The following is an 18965-nucleotide window of genomic DNA, read 5'->3' as shown; positions in this document are numbered from 1 at the left end:
ATACCCAAGGCAACCCTGTACATTAAAGGAACTTCCAGAGGCATCACTATCCCTGACTTCAGGCTCTATTGTAGAGCTATACTCCTGAAAACAGCTGGGTATTGGCAAAAAAACAGACTGGTACACCAATGGAATTGAATCAAACACCTTGATATCAACTCACATACCTTTGAACACCTGATCTTTGACAAAGAAACTAAGTTTATACAGTGGAAAAAAGAAAGCATCTTCAAGAAATAGTGCTAGAGTAACTGGATGCTAGCATATAAAATACAGCAGGTAGATCCATATCTGTCACCATGCACAAAACTTTAGTCCAAATGGATCAAAGACATCAACATAAATCCAGCCGCACTTAGTCTCTTATATTAGAAAGTGGGAAGTACCCTTGAACGAATTGGTACAGGAGACCACTTCCAGAACATAACAACATTAGCACAGATACTGAGATCAACAACTAATAAATGGGACCTCCTGAAATTGAGGATCTTCTGCAGGGCAAGGGAAACAGTCAACAAGGCAAAACGACAGCCCACAGAATGGGAAAAGATACTGACAAACCCTACATCTGACAGAGGGCTGATCTCCAAAATTTACAAAGAACACAAGAAACAACTCTCCAGAACACCAAGGAATCCAATTTAAAAGTGGGGTACCGAACTAAATAGAGAACTCCCAATTGCCCAATAGACACCTGAGAAAGGGCTCAACATCCTTAGCCATTAGGGAAATGTAAAACAAAACAACTCTGAGATACCATCTGATTCCCATCAGAATGGCTAAAATCAAAAACACTAATGACATTTTATGCTGGAGAGGATGTGGAGAAAGGGGAACACTCCTCCACTGCTGGTTGGAATGTCAACTTGTGCAACCACTTTGGAGATTGGTATGGAGATTCCTCAGGAAAATGGAAATCAGTCTACCACAAGATCCAGCAATTCCACTCTTGGGCATAAACCCAAAAGTTGTACCTTCATACAATAAGGGCATCTGCTCTATTATGTTCATAGCAGCATTATTTGTAATAGCCAGTGCCTGGAAAGATCCTAGATGCCCCTGAACTAAAGAGTGGATAGAGAAAACATGGTACATTTACACAATGGAGTACTACTCAGCAAAAAAAAAGAAAAAAGAAAAAAAAAGGAAAAAGAAAAAAATTGGAATCTTGATCAGGTAAACAGGCCGGCTTCCCGGCCTGTGTTCCAGTGCCTGCAGATCGCCTGGGAACTGCACAGAGCTCCCAATCCCGGCGGGAGCAAAGCACCCCAGACTCCAGATCTTCTCTCCCACCAATGAGAAAAGGAAATCAGAGGAGGCTGGGAGTCCAGGGAAGCAGCTGTTCCTCCGGCAGCATCAGGTAAACAGGCTGGCTTCCAGGCCTGCGTTCCAGTGCCTGCAGATTGCCTGGGAACTGCACAGAGCCACCAATCCTGGCAGGAGCCAAGCACCCCAGACTCCAGATCTTCTCTCCCACCAACGCGACCAGGAAACCAGAGGAGGCAGGGAGACCAGGGGAGTAGCTTTTCAGGATCAGGTACAACAGGACCCAGCATAGGGTCCAGGGGACCAGGTAGGAGGCTAAGCACCCCAGAATCCTGTTCTTCTCCACCCACGGGACCAGCATTTGGACAAGGAATAGAAGAACCACCAGATTATTGGACTTGCTAGCACCCACCAAAAGGGAACTCTGGTCCCCAGACCAGTAAGGGGCTCTTTCTGCACCCACTAGAAGAAGAGATGGGAAAGAGACAATACAAAAACACAGTCAGCAACAGAAAAACAAATATGACACCGCCAGATTCTAGAGACTCCACACCAGCAAGACCCCAACATTCCAATGTGAACGAAGCAGAAGAGAATGACCTTAAAAGCACTTTCATGAAAATGATAGAGGCCCTAAAAGAGGATATAGGAAAATCCCTCAAAGAAATGGAAGAAAAAACAAACCAAAAATACAAGAAATGGAAGAAAAAACAAATAAAAAATTCAAGAATGGGAAGAAAAAACAAACCAAAAAAGGCAGGAAATGGAAGAAGAAACATACCAAAAAATGCAAGAAATGGAAGAAGAAACAAAGCAAAAAATGCAAGAAATGGTAGAAAAAACAAAGCAAAAAATGAAAAAATGGAAGAAGAAACAAACCAAAAAAGGCAGGAAATGGAAGAAGAAACAAAGCACAAAATGCGAGAAATGGAACAAAAAGCGAACCAAAAAATGCAAGAAATGGAAGAAAGAACAAACCAAAAAATTCATAAAAGGCAACAAACGGACGAAAAGATAAATAGAAAATTGCAAGAAGCAATGCAAACACTGCAAGGGTTGAAAACTGAAATAGAGACATTAAAAAAAACACAATCTGAAGACAGGCAGAAAATAGAAAAGCTGGACAAACAGTCAGGCACTACCAATACAAGCATTACCTACAGAATAGAAGAGATGGAAGAGAGAATCTCAAGTGTTGAAGATACGCTAGGAGAAATAGATTTATTAACCAAAGAAAACCTAAAATCCAACAAATCCTTAACACAAAACATCCAGGAATTATGGGACACCATGAAAAGACCAAACCTAAGAATAATAGGTATAGAAGAAGGAGAAGAAATCCACCTCAAAGGGGCAGAAGGCATATTCAACAAAATCATAGAAGAAAACTTTCCCAACCTTGAGAAAGACATGCCAATGAAGGTACGAGAAGCCTACAGACACCAAATAGAGTGGACCACAAAAAAAAAATTCCCCCGTCACATAATAATCAAGACCCCAAACATACAGAATAAAGAAAGAATATTAAGAGCAGCTAAGGAAAAAGGTCAAGTAACATATAAAGGCAGACCTATCAGAATTACACCTGATTTCTCCATGGAAACTCTGAAAGCCAGAAGGACCTGGATAGATATTCTACCTACACTAAGAGACCATGGATGCCAGCCCAGACTACTATACCCGGCAAAGCTGTCAATCACTATAGACGGAGAAAACAAGATAGTCCATGACAAAACTAGATTCAAGCAATATGTGTCCACTAACCCAGCCCTACAGAAAATTTTGGAAGGAAAACTCCAACCCAAGGAAGCTAACTACAACCAGAAAAACATAAGCATTAGAGAATCCCTCTCTACCAACAGCCAAAAGAACAAAGGGGTGAAATTCCACACATAATTCCACCAACAACCATCGCAAATCGAAGAAGGATGAGCAATCAATGGTCATTAATATCCCTCAATATTAATGGCCTTAACTCACCCATAAAAAGACACAGAATAGCAGAATGGATTCGAAGACAGAACCCTTCTTTCTGCTGCATACAAGAAACACACCTCACCCTCAAAGACAGACATTACCTGAGAGTTAAAGGTTGGGAAAATTTTTTCAATCAAATGGACCCAAGAAAGAAGCAGGGGTAGCAATCCTAATATCTAACAAACTAGACTTTAAAATAAAATCAATCAAAAGAGATGAAGGAAGTCATTACATACTCATCACAGGTGAAACCCACCAAGATGAAGTGTCTATCCTGAACATCTATGCCCCAAATACAAAGGCATCCACATTCGTTTAAGAAACATTATTAGAACTTAAATCTCATCTAAAGCCCCACACAGTTATAGTGGGAGATTTCAACACACCACTCTCACCACTAGACAGGAATACCAGACAGAAACTCAACAAAGAAGCAAAGGGTCTAATAGAAGTAATGACCTAACTGGGATTAACAGATATCTATAGAACATTTCATCCACATAAAAAAGAATATACCTTCTTCTCACCGCCACATGTAACCTTCTCAAAAATCGACCACATACTTGGCAACATATCAAACCTCAGCAGCTACAAAAAAATTGGAATAACTCCATGCATCTTATCAGACCACCATCCTTTAAAATTAGAATTCAACAACAATACAAATTGCAGAAAACCTACAAACTCATGGAAATTGAATAATGCTCAACTGCACCATCCCTGGGTCAAAGAGGAAAGAAAAAAAGAAATTAAAAACTTCCTCGAATTCAATGAGAATGAAGACACAACATACCCAAACCTATGGGACACTTTGAAAGCAGTGCTACAGGGGAAGTTCATAGCACTAAGTGCTCACATGAAGACACAGGAGAACAGTTATACCAGAGAATTAACATCACAGCTGAAAGCTCTAGAACACAAAGAAGCATACTCCCTCAGGAGGAGTAGACGCCAGGAAATAATCAAATTGAGGGCTGAAATCAATAAAGTAGAAACCAGGAAAACAATACAAAGAATCAATGCAAGGAAGAGTTGGTTCTTTGAGAAAATCAACAAGATAGACAAACCTTTGTCCAAACTTACCAAACAGCAGAGAGTGAACACGCAAATTAACAAAATCAGAAATGAAAAGGGGGACATAACACAGACTCTGAGGAAATCCAGAGAATCATTAGGTCATACTTTGAAAACCTGTACTCCACAAAATTCGAAAATTTAAAGGAAATGGATGACTTCCTGGACAGCTATCATTTGCCAAAACTAAATCAAGAACAGATGAGCAATTTAAATAGACCTATAACCCCTATGGAAATAGAAGCTGTCATCAAAAGTCTCCCAACCAAAAAAAGTCCAGGTCCAGATGGCCTCAGTGCAGAATTCTACCAGAAATTCAAAGAACAGCTTATACCAATTCTTCTCAAAGTGTACCACACAATAGAAGCAGAAGGGTCTTTGCCAAACTCTTTCTATGAGGCTTCAATAACCTTGATCCCCACGCCACACAAAGATACAACTAAGAAAGAGAACTTCAGACCAATATCCCTCATGAACATTGATGCAAAAATACTCAATAAAATACTGGCAACTCGGATCCAAGAACACATCAAAACAATCATTCACCAGGGATGCAGGGATGGTTCAACATACGAAAATCCATCAACGTAATCCACAATATAAACAAGCTGAAAAACAAAAATCACATGATCATCTCACTAGATGCTGAAAAGGCTTTGACAAAATCCAACACCCCTTCATGATAAAGGTCTTGGAGAGATCTGGGATAACAGGGACATACTTAAACATAATAAAAGCTATATACAGTAAACCACCAGCCAACATCAAACTAAATGGACAGAAACTCAACGCAATTCCTCTAAAATCAGGAACCATACAAGGCTGTCCACTCTCTCCATACCTTTTCAACATGGTACTTGAAGTTCTAGCTATTGCCATACGACAACAAAGGGGGGTCAAAGGGATACAAATTGGGAAGGAAGAGGTCAAACTTTCACTGTTTGCAGATGATATGATAGTTTACATCAATGACCCAAAGAACTCTACCAGGGAACTCTTACAGCTGATTAACACCTTCAGCAAAGTGGCAGGCTACAAGATCAACTCAAGAAAATCAGTAGCCCTACTATTTACAGATGATAAAAGGGCTGAAAGAGAAATCAGAGAAACATCCCCCTTTACAATTGCCACAAACAACATAAAATATTTTGGGGTAATGCTAACCAAACAAGTGAAAGACCTGTATCGTAAGAACTTTGAATCTTTAAAGAAAGAAATTAAAGAAGCCCTCAGAAAATGGAAAGATCTCCCATGCTCTTGGATAGGTAGGATAAATGTATTAAAAATGGCAATCCTGCCAAAAGCAATCTACAGATTCAATGCAATCCCCATTAAAATCCCAGCACAATTCTTCACAGACCTTGAAAGAACAATAATCAATTTTGTATGGAAAAACAAAAGACCCAGGATAGCCAACACAACCCTGTTCAACGAGGCAACGTCTGGAGGCATCACCATCCCTGACCTCAAGCTCTATTATGTAGCTATAGTCCTGAAATCAGCTTGGTATTGGCACAAAAATAGACAGGTAGACCAATGGAATCGAATTGAAAACCCGGGTATTAACCCACACACATAAGAACATCTGATCTTTGACAAAGAAGCTAAAAATATACAATGGAATAAAGGAAGCATCTTCAACAAATGGTGCTGGCATAATTGGAGACTGGCATGTAGAAGAATGCGGATCGATCCATGTTTATCGCCATGCACAAAACTTAAGTCCAAATGGATCAAAGACCTCAACATAAATCCAGCCACACTGAACATCTTAGAAGAGAAAGTGGGTGGTACCCTTGAACGAATTGGTACAGGAGACAGCTTCCTGAACATAACACCAGTAGCACAGACAGTGAGATCAACAATTAATAAATGGGACCTACTGAAACTGAGAAGCTTCTGTAAGGCAAAGGACACAGTCAGCAAGACAAAAAGGCAGCCCACAGAATGGGAAAAAATATTCACTAATCCCATATCTGACAGAGGGTTGATCTCCAAAATTTACAAAGAACTAAAGAAGCAAGTCTCCAAAACACCAAAGGACCCTATTAAAATGTGGGCTGCAGAACTAAATAGAGAGTTTTCAATAGAGGAGTCTAAAATGGCCGAGAGGCACTTGAGAAAGTGCTCAACATCCTTAGCCATCCGGGAAACGCAAATCAAAACAACTCTGAGATACCATCTCACTCCTGTCAGAATGGCTAAAATCAAAAACACCAATGACAATTTATGCTGGAGAGGATGTGGCAAAGGGGACACTCCTCCATTGCTGGTGGGAGTGCCAACTGGTTCAGCCACTTTGGAAATCAGTATGAAGATTCCTCAAAAAAATGGGAATAAACATACCACAAGACCCAGCAACTCCACTATTATTCATATATCCAAAAGATGCCCATTCATACAACAAAGATGTCTGTTCCACTATGTTCATAGCAGCTATATTTGTAATAGCCAGCACTTGGAAGCAACCTAGATGTCCCTCACCCGAAGAGTGGATAGAGAAAATGTGGTACATCTACACAATGGAGTACTATTCAGCAGAAAAAAATAATGGAATCATGAGATTCCCAGGCAAATGGATGACACTAGAAGAAACCATCCTGAGTGAGGTAACCCAGTCACAAAAAGAGAAACATGGCATGTACTCTCTCATATATGGATTTTAGACATAGATCTGGGGAGTGCCAGCCTACAATCCTATGGCCAGAGAGTCTGGGAAACAGAAACTTCATTTAGTGGCTGATCGAAGAAGAGGCAGACTCCCTTGGTTAAGTACTGAGCTGAACTCAAGAAAGCCAGTAACAGAGAGGGAGGACTGATGATCAAAGGGATTAAGACTGGGATGGTTTAACCCCCCAGAAACAACTGACCAGACAAAGTTTAACTCTTGAATCCCAGGCATCAGCCTGGGAATCCAGCATGGAACTGATCAAGACCCCCTGAATCTGGGTGTCAGTGAGGAGGCCTAGGGAATCTATTGAGCCTTGGGCAGCAGATCAGTACCCACCCCAAGTATACACACGGACTTTGGACTCCCATAGAACAATGTGAGGTGCACTCTCACCCTGAACTCTTGGGGAAGGGTCTAGGCCCTGCCCTATATGAAATGACAGACTATGGACACCCCCATGGAGGGCCTCACCCTCCCTGTGGGAATGAGGGGATCACGGGGGGGGGGATTGGGCACGGGAGGAGGGGTGGGAATGGGAGAGGGACCTGGAACTGACTTGTGAAGCAACCTCGTTTCTTATCTAAATTTAAACTGGAAAATAAAATATATAAAAAAAATTGGAATCTTGAAATTAGCAGGCAAATGGATGTCACTAAAATAAACCATCCTGAGTGAGGTAACCCAGTCACAAAAAGACAAGTTTGGTATGTACTCAGTTATATATTGATTTTAGACATGGAGCAGGGCACTGCCATTCCACTATCTCACCACCAGAGATTCTGGGGTACAGGGAGTACCCTAAGAGGTATATGCATGTTAACCCAGAGAAGAGTTATAGGATGAGATCTCCTAATTGGATTGGGGAGGGGGAAGAAGAAAAGGGTAGAAGGAGATGGGAGAAAGGGAAGGAAAAATAGGAGGGGGAGAAAAGGACATGGGAGAGCAGGAAAGTTGAGCCAGGTTAAGAATAGAGGTGAAAAGATGGGAAATACCATAAAAGAGGGAGCCATTATAAGTCAGAGGAGAGATCTGGCACTAGTGAGATCTTCACAGATCTACAAGAATGACACCAACTGGCATTAAGGCTACCCTAAATGCCCTCCCATGATACTGAGAATGATGACTACCTTATATGCCATCCTAGAACTCTCATCCTGTGGCTGATGGAGGTAGAGGCAGACACCCAGAATTGTGAACTGAATTGAACTCCTGGAACCCAGTTGCAAAGAGGAGCGATGACCAAAGGAATCAAGATTAGGCTGGCGAAACCCACAGAGGCAGCTGATCTAAACAAGGGGTAACACATGGACCCCAGACTGATGACTGAGGGGCCAGCATGGGACTGATCCAGACACCCTCCCACTGAACTTGGATGAAAGAGAGGAGTCCTTGGCAATCTATGGGACCTTGGAGAATAGAGCAGTATTTATTCCTGGCATACAGATGGACTCTAGGAACACTTACCACATGGAGGGATGCTCTCTCTCAGCCAGGACACATGGCGTAGAACCTAAGCCTTTCCTGGGATGATGTGACAGATTCTGAAAATCACTCATCGAGGCCCTTGCCCTACCTGGGGAGAGGAGGGGGGAAGTAATAGGGCTGTGGGTTTGGGAGGATAGGGGGATGGGGGAGGAGGGGAAGGAGAGGGAACTGAGAGTGACATGTGTAAAAAGTTAAATAAAAAATATGAAAAAATTAAATTGAGTACTCTCCATGAAAGAGCTATAGCTATTCTTTATGTTCCCTCCACAGCTTGAGACACAGCAGAATGCTGACTCACAATCTCTAATGCTAAGTAATTTCCTATGTCATGTATTTGGTTCATCTTCCTGGATACTTTAATCATCTTCTCTTACATATAACATCTAATGTAAAGTATATGCTATGTAATTAGTTGATAAATCATATTGCTCTTAGATGAACATAAATATTTTGGGTTTGTAGTTGAATTAAACTGCAAATGGGGAAGCTAGTTATATGATGAAGAAATTTCATTTACAAATTAATCAACTTTTCATTGAACAAAAATGGGACCCCCTAAAAAATATAGTCTCTTATGTTTTTGTTCAATATATAACTTTGCAAACACTGGGCAAGTGGTATTATAAAAATGACAATGAAATTTTGTATTAAAACATTTCAGTTAAATCATGTGAATATAGTGAACTAATATATATGAAACACTAAAACAATTTCATATTCAAAGATCTCATAACCATAAAATAAGTCTTATATTTTGGGTTTGAACTGTATAGAATATAGCAATATTGGCTGGGCATATTATGATCACTTATTTTCTTTATTTTGATCAATATGACTCTCTGAGGAGAATGTAGAAGTACATTTATTAGTCGTTATCAGGGCAAGTATTCAGATTAGAATAAAAACATATACAGATATAGGAGAAGGTTAATAGTAGGTTTACCTTAGGAGCTATGACCTTTCTATTCATTGGTTTTTGGACATGTTTATAGAATCAAATATGGATTCCCTTTTAGTGAGAAGGACTTAAGTTCAATAGAGTAGCTGTGATTATCACTCACCTCCCAAAGTAAATATAGTACTATCACACCATTGAGATTGTCTTGCTAGATTGGTCATGGTTGTTGCCCATAGGCTTCACTACTAAGCAGAATTACTAATTGCTTTTCTCTCTGAACACTTTATATAGCAATAGCTCACATGATGAGAGCTTGCATCTAGGGAGTAGCAGTCCATCTCATTTCCAGCTTGAATCCTCAAGAGTTCTATGTTTGAGGTGTGTGGTGTCCTCAGCAATAGGGCCTTAACATAAATATTGGAGGTGATCAAGGACACAGGAGAAAGTCTAAGTAGTTTCAGATATCTCTTAGACTCCCCTGGTCAACAAATGGAAATAAGGTTTTATATGTCTGACATGTATTTTTAAGTAATCTTATAAAATACCATATTTCTTTATGTTGTTTTTAAACATTCTTATTGTTATCTTTCCTTCCTCTTATTCTCTATGTATTAACTTCACCTCTCCATACCTATTTAAAGCCCCTCCTAATTTTCTCCTTTCCCCATTCACAGCATCTATTGCCTACTCTCCCTCTCTCTAGCATTCCTTTACTCATATTCCTTTCTCCTCTCTAAGATTATAGAAGTCATTTTAGCTCTACTCAGGTCTAGTGATCCAGAACTAGAATCCATAATTAAGAGAGAACCGGAGATAGTTATTTTTCTGCATCTCGGTTATCTTGGAATAATACTTGTACAATTCAACCCTTATATATTGAAATTTCCATCTTTAATAACTCGTTAAAGCTTAATAGAAACTCATTGTGTATAAGTAATATATTTCCATTTTCCTTTCATGCACTGAAGGACTTCTAGATTTTTTTCCATTTCATAATTATTATAAATAAAGCAGTGGTGGATATACACCTATGAACTTATTTCTGTAATAGGCTATTAAGTCCTTGGAGTACATGCCAACATGTGGTATATCTGGATTGTGTTGTAGATATACTTTTAGATTTTGAAGAATTATGGGTATTGATTCCAGAGTGACTGCACAATTTGTAAATCTATCAGCAGTAAATGAGGGGCCTACTTTGTTTTCATTCTCTCAATCATTGATTTCTACTTATTTTGTTGATACTAGCTATTCTTTTTAGATAATATAAATCTTAAAGATATTTTAAATTGTCTTTCTCCAGCCACTAAAAATGTTTAATACTTTCAACACTATTTCTTGGCAATTTTTATTTCTTCTTCAGAGAAAGTCTGTACAAAACCATTGATTATGTAAGAAATATTGCTTGAAGAGTAAGGAAAAAAGCAGGATGGCAGAGAGAGGAGAAATTTGTGGAAACCTCCATATGCAAAAAATTGGCTGTTTACGAATTTCATACTGGCATATAATGCAATTTGTTCAAATCCACCCCATACATGTCCTCTACCTCCTTTCACAACATGACTTTTCTCTCTTATTTTTACTCTGTCAGAGTAGGTTGAATATTTTCTGAGTTCATTGCTTCTCTCTAATTAGTGAGATACAAAGCACAGAATGAACCTGAAAAGCAGACTTTGGTTTTCTTACACAGTGCTTCTGGCTGTACTGACATGCTCTGTGCTTCAACTACCATAGAGGAGCAGTTCAGCACACAGTCTGCTTCTTATTGCCAATTTTTCTTATTGCAACTTCTGTCAAAAACCTCCTGTTGACTTGAAATTCATATTGTTTTATTGACATATTAAGTGGAACATCAACAAAAGAAGGATTTTAATGAAAGACCAGAAAGACCACATCCATTACTTGTAGAGTGTAGTCTTCCTGCCAACCTGGTTCCAGAGCCACATCAGTCCCAAATGAACAAACAGGAGGTTATGCTAATTACTAATTTGTTGGCTATTTGCTTGATTCTTACTGGCTAGCTCTGACTTAAGTATTTAACACATAATTGTTCATCTAATTTTGTCTCTTCCCGGAGAAAAGGGTCCGGATTCTTGCTTCTCTGGCCGCTTAGATGGTGTCTCTGAGTCTCTCTTTCCCAGAATCCTTCTAGACTCCTAGTCCCACCTATTTTGCTTTGCTATTGTCCAACAGTGCTTTATTCAAACTAATCAGACACATTTTCGCAGAATGATATCTCTAAAATAAAAAGAAATGTTTTAACTTAAACATAGTCAAATTGTATATAACACAACAGTTATCAAGTAAGAACAAGAGTTACAATATTTTGTCCATTAACATTTAGTAAGATTTAAGAAAATATTTTATCATTTATTCTATTTGTGTGAGTTTCAAGTCTTATATGTAGCTAATCTTTTATAATAACTAAGGAAAATTATGATTATAGCTATCTGTCTTCAACTCCATCAAAGACCACAGAAGGATAATATATAAACACTAGAATTGACAGAGAATTCTTGCTACCTGGATAGTCATCCAAAGTTCCTCTGTTATTAGTTACTATTGTCTGTATTTAATTATGCATTATGTTTAAAAGATTAGAATAAGCACAATAATTAATTAATCAAGAGAAGAAATATACATATCACAAAATTAACCATGAATTTGTATCAATAAATGGAAAACCATACCATTACTAAGTATTCATTTCCATACCATAAGAGATTGGTTGTGATCATTAACCCATTATAAGCAACCCCATTCAAATGAAAAAAATGATTTATAAACAATATGGGAATATGGAAGTTGCTCATTCCAAATTGCTTCCTGTGGATAGGGGATGCTCTCCATACCATGGGGATAATGACAAAACTCAGAAACTTGGCAAAAGTTATTGTGTTTGTCGTCCATAAGGCTGCGTCATCTTAGTGGTTTTAGATGTTGGATCGCCCGGGACATCGCTTCAGGAGATTTTGCTTCATCAAACCACAGAAGCCTGGAAGGAATCCTCAGCTTTCCATTTTCTGTGGAAACATCAGCAAAACTCTTTTCCCCAGAAACCAGTCCTTATATTTAAAGTTAGAAGTCAAAGCATTTTTGAAATATATAAGTTGGATTAATTTAACAGCATTTATAATAAGTATACTCTAGCAGTTGTTCCTTCCTTAGCCACTGAACAACTGAAAACCACAATAGTATACAGTATCCAGATTTTCTGTGTATTTTCCATCTTTACGTGGTTTATATTACTCTATTTCTTTTACTTTTACTTATTTTTTTCTCTGAGACAGGGTATCTCTTTGGAAATCTACCTGCTTCTGCCTCTCGAGTGCTAGGATTAAAGGTATGTGCCACCACAAGCAGCTAGTTTATTTTTATTTTTCCAATATCTTGTTTCTTTTACTCTCCCAAGTCTACCTATGTTTTTGTTCATCTGACTCTAACTTTACTGTAAACCTTTGTTTTTCTGGCCACGTGTCTTATCTAGGCTAAAGAACATTGCTAAAATTAAAGCGGAAAGAGTTGCTGGCTTTACAACATGGCAGGCTTAAGTTTGAATCCAGCTCATCTCCTCAGTCTATGCTGACATCCAGCAGCATGGTGCTGGCTTATAGATGTGGTCACTGTCACTGCCAGATGCTTGGGCATACTATTCAATTGTTAACAGAGCCTTTTAAAAGAACCTTGCTGTTTTTTTTTGTTTGTTTTGTTTTTCTGCTTATGCTGAGTCAGGAAGACTCCCTTAACTGAGCTTTGTGTCTCTGCTTGTCTCTAGCAAAACGAGAAAAATGCTGCAACCAAGAAGTCGTGCTTCTCTCTGTTCTTTTGTTTCTAAAATCCATTTTATTCTTTTGTCATTTTATGTAGAAATTCATGATCCCACTCCTGACTACCCATGTCTGGTACCATATGTAGAGTATATTCTTCCTGCCAGCCTGGTTCCAGAGCCACATCAGTCCCAAATGAACACACAGGAGGTTATATTAATTATTAAGCTGTTGGCCATTTGCTTGTTTCTTACTGGCTAGCTCTGACTTAAGTATTTAACACATAATTGTTAATCTAAGTATTTCTCTTCCCGGATAAAAGGGTCCGGATTCTTGCTTCTCTGGCCACTTACATGGTGTCTCTGAGTCTCTCTTTTCCAGAGTCCTCCTAGACTCCTAGTCCCACCTATTTTGCTTCCCTATTGGCCAACAGTGCTTTATTCAAACCAATCACACACATTTTTACAGAATGACATCTCTCAACAATTACTACTTGAGGAATATGGTTTTCATTGTGTATAATTCGAGATAGACTTCTAACTACTAAATACTCTTAATTATTTTAAGATTTATCACAAAATTAATGATTTGGGTTCTCCTTTCTCTTATCAGTGGTTCATTAATTTAGATTCTTTTTACATCAGAATTTACATGTAGAAAATTTAGTATTTTTGTATTATAAAACTCTTTAACATTATTTATTTTAAATAATTAATTATAGTTTGGAATGATTTTCTTCCCTGAAGACTTTTAACATGTGTCTTCCATAATTCAGCATTGTTGGTCTGAAGTTATTTATTTAAGAATGTGGTACTGTCAGAATTCTGAGTTTTATTACAAATGTCAGGAGATTCACACTGATATGTCTATGATTTTACATGCTAGCATCCATTTAGCTTATTTTACTTTCTGAATATAGACTTTGATTCTCTTTGGTATTTGAGAAAAAGTTTATTCAGCATCTCTAAATTAAATCTCTAACAAATTCCCTATATTTATTTCATACTTTCAATTAATCATATGTAGGTATTTGTTTCATTATTCACTTTGGCTTTTATAGTTGGAGGTTTTCCTTATTCTGCCTACCAGTCCCCCAAATAACCAGTCTAAGGCTTAACATTAATTATAATTGATTGGGCAATGGCTCAAGCTTCTTATTCACTAACTCTCAGAATCAAATTAACCCATATTTACTGACCTTTGTGTCACCATATGTCCGTGGTTTACCAGTAATGTGTTCTGGCATCTTATCCCTTTGGAAGCTACATGGCATCTCCCTGACTCTGTCTTCTTTCTCTATCTCTGTTTGAATTTCCCACCTGACTCTATTCTGCCTGGCCATAGGTCAAACCAGCACTATTTGTCAACCAATAAACTCAACACATATTCACAGCGTATAAAAGCACAACCTACATCAGGGTCCTACTCTTACAGTATTCACTACTTGCTCTTTAACTTTGCATACATGTCTACAGTACATTCTGATAGCCTTAATATGCCACACTCTCACCCAAGGCATGTTATCAATGCTATCTGTCTATGTCTTTCCTCATAAATATTCATTTATGTTTGGTATTGTCAGTCCTATTTTTTCCTGGTATTTTCATGAGATAAAATCTCAGAACAAGCTCCCAGTTCCATGGCTCTTAGATATTTTTCCACCTTCTTCTGTTATGAATTCTTAGCTTTAGAAGCAAGAGTTATATTGTATGTGTATTAGTTGTTCAACCCTGGAAATGGAACTATCTTCTGGAGTCTGATAGGCCTCTCAGTGGTTACAAAAACATAACAACCCCTTCTAAACAATCTATCAACGGTGAGGAATATGGTATCATGTGACCATTTGATGCTCCAAATGACGCTGTAATGATAAACAACACACTTACTGAAAGTAAAACTAAGTATTTATTGTAGAAATTACTCACAAGATAACAAACAAGTAACCCAGATGAGCCCAGTAGTTTTGTGTCACCGAACTGGAACCTGAAAGCAGGAAGAAGAGACCAAGACTTCTGTTCTTCAGTCTTTTATACCTTTCCCCGTAATGCCCAAAAGTGTGCCTGGCTAGTGACGTATTTCACCGCATATGTATGTATACGTCTTTATGTCCATCCGTATACGTCTTTAGTCATACCTAAAGTGGGTGTGGTTAGCAGTGTGGTAAACTGGTCTTTTATTACCTCATCTGTATGCGCCTCTAGTAAGTCACATGGTTAATGGCGGCATTGTTTTCCTCCTACAACCATTCATGTCCATTATCGGCAGTTGATATGCTCAGGGTCATATAGGCCAGTTGCACATAGACAGTTGTGAAGTCATCACCTTATTAGTTGAGCAATACCCTGAAGACAGAATTTCATACACTTCTCTATGTCATTCATCTAGATTTATATTCCTTTTAGTTCTTCTTTGGAGATGATTGCTGAACCTTTGGAGGAGTGTTTTATATAGCGTTGAACATTAAAATTATATATTATCAAAATTTGTGCAGTCATGAATATCTAAACTTCACTGATGTTCATTGTGAACAAAGGTTTCTCTGACTTAGCATGAAAATATCATTTGGCTACTGGATTTATTATGAGGTGTAGAGTGCTAGGTATGAATATTGTCCTATGGAGTGTGCCTCAAATCAAGCAGAGTTCAGTTGGTTACTCTTCCAAATGTCATAACGCTGATGCACCACTCCTTGGTTTATACTGAAGACTCAACATCTTACCTCTTACTATAGAGATATTTGCTCACCCATGTTCATAGCTTCTCTCTTTATAATTCCAAGGTAATGGAATCAACCCAGATGTTGCTTCTTTGCCAAACTGATAATTAAAATGCATGAAACATTTAGAATTACATCTTATTCAGATATGAAGAAAAGTGAAATCATGTATCTTTTGGCAGTATATGAATAAAACAAATGAAAAAAGTACTATGCAAGGTAATCCTGCCTAAGACACATAAATGTGCTGTATTCATTTTCATCTGTATGTCTTATTTTAGTGAGAGCTAAATGCTCGTGGTCAAATGAAGTCAGGAAAGTGACTCAAACAGAGCAGGAACCTGGAGGCTGGAGTTGGAGCAGAGGCCGCAGAGTGCTGGTTCTTACTATCTTCCTTGAATGGCTTCACTATCCTGGTGTCTTATTGAACCCAGCACCCCAGTCCAGAAATGGTACCATCCAGAATGGGCTTGACCTTCCCACATCAGTTATTAAATAAGAAAATGAGGTATTTGCTTAATTGATGTTCCACTACTTCTGATAAATCTAGCTTGGATCAAGTTAACATAACAATAGCGAGAAAAGTTCTTAGCTTCTGATTTCTATATTTTCATGTCATCTCCATATGCCTTATATTAAATTAAAACAAAATCAAAAAGGTCCATGTGGTGGGGAGATGCTTCTAATCTCTGTATTTTTGTGCCTTCCAGTTTGTCTTATTTGTAAATGAAAAGAAAGTTTTAAAAAAAGGTCCATGTGGTGTATGCTGGTCATAGGATGGGAAAGGGGAACACAGATCTTGTGAAGATAGAGGATACTAAATTTCGACAGGAATGGAGGTCTGAATGGGAGCTTCCAGTGGGAAAGAAGAAATGGTTAATAAGATGTATTAATAAGCTAAAAGGAAACTGAATCCTTTGTAAGCCAGTTTCAAATTGTGTGTAAAGAGAAAATACAAGTAAAGAAGTAAAATAGACTGTGTTTTCATGTAATGGTGGTCCTTAATGACAAGGGAACTTAACAAAAACTCATTGCCAGATGTGAAATGTCTCCATATGAAAGGTTGGTCTTGGAAACATCATAATTTCTCAAAGGAATATAGGCTCTTGATACTTTTCTTAGTTGTTATATATATATATTTGTAGATACCAAAAACCTTGGGTTCAATGTACGGATGAACCATTTGGAAACTTCCTTAGGAGTAGACATATTTTGAAGTGCTAGAGGCTGCTGAGAAAGTTAAGACATGTACAGGCTAACCCAGTTATGAACCTCATAGTTTTTTATATCTCTGTTATTGTCTATGTTGTGTTTGCCACAAGTATCTGTCTCCAAAACATAAATTTTGTCATTTAAGTCTGCTTGACATACCCTCATAAATGACCCTTTAAAGTAGATCCTGCTACTCATCAAATATACATTAAAACAGTCCCACATGTTCCTCTAATACTATTTCTACTATTTTAGCTATTCATGAAAATGTTTTGCTGTTAACCTTGATACCTTTCTTTTTTGTATTCTATTTCCAGTCTGTTTATGAGAATTATATCTATAATAAGCCAGAGTATAAATGTTCTGCCTTACCTACCATATTTATCTTGTCTAAAACCTATAGCATTTGTTTTACCGTGTTTTATTTTGCTTCCTTCCAAAGTGGAGTTTCCTATACAGAGTGTTGAAATTGATCCTCTCACTAAATTCTCTGTGATACTGCATTATTACAGGTGTGTATTACCACACCAAGCTTTCCCAGTAACCTCTAAACCTCTTCACTATCTTAATTCTGTAGTAATTGTGATAAAAATAATATCCCCTTATAAGCCTTCCTTTTTTGCTTTCTATATCACGATTTCTAAAAATCTTTGGTGCAATAGTCAATACAGCATATAAACATCTCATAGTTTTTGAATCTCTTATTTTTTTCTCTAACATTTCATTTATAGCTTTTTCTTCTACTTTGAATACGCAAAATGAATCAGTTTCATGTATAGATACAAGCTTCTTTCATAGAGAAGTTAATAACAGAAATGTAAATAACTATACAGTTTATGGCTGGGGAAGACTGTTCAAGTATTGCTTCACTGTAGTCTATATAATATCTTCTGTCAATTCACAAATGTCAAGCAGTAAGGAGGCTGCCAAACTCTTTTTATGCTATACACTGTATTATTAGCTTTCTCCTATACTGTTATCTTTTATTCATAAGCATAGTCTCTGATATGTCTTAATCATATAATATTTTTCATATGATAATATCCCTCAAACAAATTCAGTCTCCATATCCTCTTTATTATTTATTATTATCTGCAATTAAGTAACTATATTTTCTCATGTATTTTATATATGGTCACCATCAGAATGTGTTAATTTTTATTTTCTTTTCATAACCTACTGTTGCCTTAGTAGCTCAAAGCATATTTAATTTCCTAGGGTCTGATAGATTAAGTTAGTTTTAAAGGGAAGCTTTTTCCTTGAGAGACGCCTTCCTGCCAGGCTGCTTCTAGAACTGCATCAGTTCCAAATAAACACACAGGAGGGTATATTAATTATGAAGCTGTTGGCCTTGCTTGTTTCTTACTGGCTAGCTCTGACTTAAGTATTTATCCCATAATTGTTAATCTAAGTATTTTTCTTACTGGAGAGGTTTCCAGGCGTCCTACCCCATGTTTCTCCTTCCCAGAGTCCTCCTGGACTCCTAGTCCCACCTATCTAGATTCCTATTGGTCAGCAGTGCTTTATTGACATATACATAGGACTTCCCACATCAGTTAGTGATTATTTTTTTAAGGTTTTTGAGACAGGGTTTCTCTGTATTGTTTCAGAAGCTGTCCTGGAACTTGCTCTATAGACCAGACTGGCTTTGACCTCAAAGAGTTTTGCCTGCCTCTGCCTCCCAAGTGCTGGTATTAAAGTCATGTGCCACCATTGTCCAGCAAGTTAGTGAATTCTAATAAGCAACTGTTTCTAAACTGTTAATGCTTAAACATAGCATTTTTGTAGACACTGTTTCACAAAGTTGTAGGATGGTAATCTTGGTAAGACATGCAGCATGTATGGTTTTAAAAACTATTATTGACTAATATAAAATTCTCCTAAAATTTGCATGATTTT

This window comes from Mesocricetus auratus, unplaced genomic scaffold (genome assembly GCF_017639785.1).
Source record: "Mesocricetus auratus isolate SY011 unplaced genomic scaffold, BCM_Maur_2.0 Super-Scaffold_2245, whole genome shotgun sequence".
NCBI classification, from domain to species: Eukaryota; Metazoa; Chordata; class Mammalia; order Rodentia; family Cricetidae; genus Mesocricetus; species Mesocricetus auratus.
Note: the sequence above shows the minus strand (reverse complement) of the source record.